This window comes from Brassica oleracea, chromosome C9 (genome assembly GCF_000695525.1).
Source record: "Brassica oleracea var. oleracea cultivar TO1000 chromosome C9, BOL, whole genome shotgun sequence".
Lineage (NCBI taxonomy): Eukaryota > Viridiplantae > Streptophyta > Magnoliopsida > Brassicales > Brassicaceae > Brassica > Brassica oleracea.
This window is the reverse complement of record NC_027756.1, coordinates 34,721,892-34,724,383: the sequence shown is the minus strand read 5'-3', so window position 1 is coordinate 34,724,383 and position 2,492 is coordinate 34,721,892.

The window sequence follows — 2,492 nt, the reverse complement described above, 5'->3', positions numbered from 1 at the left end:
CGTCTACCCTTCGATGCTGTCTCCCGAAGACCGTAGCGAACCCATTTCACGATTCCCCGCCATTCTAAGTTATCGATCAAACTTTACCGTAAAAGCCGCAGAAAGTTCGTTCTTTATCGTAAGAGGATGTAATAAACGCTTCGAGTCAGAAGACGGCCCAAAGGGACCTAAGACATGACTCGAAGCCCAACTTACGATTTCTTAACCAACAGCCCGTAAGCCCATGACGGTTTACGCTTGGTTCGCAAGGAAAGATAAATGTCAAGTTTACGCGGATAAATACGAAAGTTTGAAGATAATTACGAAGATCGAAAAAATAGAATATCTCATTTTTTATGCTATGGCGGCTTAAGGGCAGAAGGGGAAAAGCGTAAACCCATCATTCTGGAAACCACATGTTGATATTAAAAATTCAAAGAATGAAAAGGAATATGTTATAAGTTTGTTACCTCAAAGTGTTTGCAAACGAAGTACTTCTTTCCAATGTCTGTTCCTGCCTTACAGACATGTATGACAATCTGGCCACCGCATGGACAACGTAGCAGAATTCCATTGTCAGAGTCGGCAACGAAGAACAGCATGTCATTATACCTCTTATGTTTTTTATCGTCTTCGTAGCTGGGATCTGTCATTGTAAAAATTTGTGATGAAGATTTACAATGAAGGAGCGGTTTTAAATAGGAAAGTAGTGTGGATGTAAGTTTTAATGTTTAATCTGACATTCCAACCCACAAACATTGATCCGTCACCAACCAAACAACCTTCATTTATTTCACCACCAAACCTCTTTAAATCTTACAGTCTGTTGCGAAAACATTATTTAAATATTTTGTGTCCTTACAGATCTTAAACTAAAGTTGGGCCGTTTGTTTTGATTCTAAGAAAATATAGCCGTTTGGAGAGAAACCACATATTTTGAACTTTAATTCAAAATAAATGTAGTTTCTTGGAAAAAAATAAGCCGTTAAGGGTAAAAAAGAGCCGTTATAGGGAAAATTTCCCTATATAAGAAGATTGAACTGAGATGTTTAGTATTGTCACCAAAGAGAGCTCCTCTTTCTTCAAATTACATTGATACTATATTTTGAGGCGGATTTCATAATGACGGATCCTTACTATTCAAATATCAAGCAGTGGAAAATGGATTCCGATAGGCGTGAGTTGGTTCTCTATGCTCACCATTGCATACCCAAAATCTGTGCGTGTGGTGCTCCTGTAAGATTGTCCACCGACGAGAAAGGAAAGAGCTACTTCGAATGCACAGAGTTTGAGGTGAGTAAATAAATTGTATATATGAATTAAATATTTTGAGTTTAGATATGAAGTTTATTCTCTTATATCTTTCAGGATGATGGGTTCCACATTCGTCATGGCTGTTTTAATGCCTTCGAAGAAGAGTTGGAAGAGTTAAACGAGAAAGTTGCTGAGGAGGCCAAGAGCCGAAAGAAGATGGTTGATGAGATGAAGAAAATGCGTGAAGATATCAAACTGCTTAAGGAATTATGTATGGAGGGGGATGAGGTGAGAAATGATGTTTATAATCGTATATAAATTCGAATTTTTCAGTTTATATATGAAGTTCACTATCTTATATCCTTCAGAATGATGGGTTTCACAATCGGCATCGCTGTTTTGATGCTATAAAAGAAAAACTGCAGGAGGTAAAGGAGGAAGTTGCTGAAGAGGCCAGGATCCGAAAGACGATGGAAGATGAGTTGAAGAAAATGCTAGAAGATATTAAATTGCTTAAGGAATTGTGTGGATGTTGAATTACTTAAATAACACTAACTAGTATTGTTTAATTAAATAACTCTAAATGCATCTAAATGATTATTAATGTTGTTGTTTTCAATTAATGTTGTTCTTTTTAATTATTAACGTTGTATTTTATAATGTTCTATTAAATGGTCGAATTTCGTTGGTTCTCACTCTTGTACACTTTCACGAAATGCCTACTAATTACGCCTTTAGTGTTCCCAATGGTTGCTTATCCTATCAACCGGCTCGTTTAAATACACCGTCGGCGAATGCAACATCCTCATCTATTTTTAAAATTCTGTCCTGCCATAGGCGAAATGAAGCAAGGAGAATCTTCTGTGAGAGAATACAATACAATGTTTCTAGCAGGAGGTCTGGTAGACAAACACGACGAACCTACATTGGTAAAGATGTATCGAGAAGGCTTACGAGAAAACATACGGTCGGAGATTGGAACAACAGTCTTCTCGACACTAGAAGAAATCATGCAGGCAGCTTTGGAAATTGATGAAAGTGATACGCCATCTGACACAAATTGCTCTTCCACTGAATCAGACGACTCGGTTTCAGATGACTCCGTATCTGATGATTCGGGAAAACGCCCCAAGAAGAAGGCTAGAACGGAAAAGGATCCTAACGACGACATAGACGACCAAGACCATGATGGTGAACAAGAAATAGAGACTGATGCTGAGTACGAAAGTGAGTGGTCTCCTCCAAATCCGGTAGAAGGG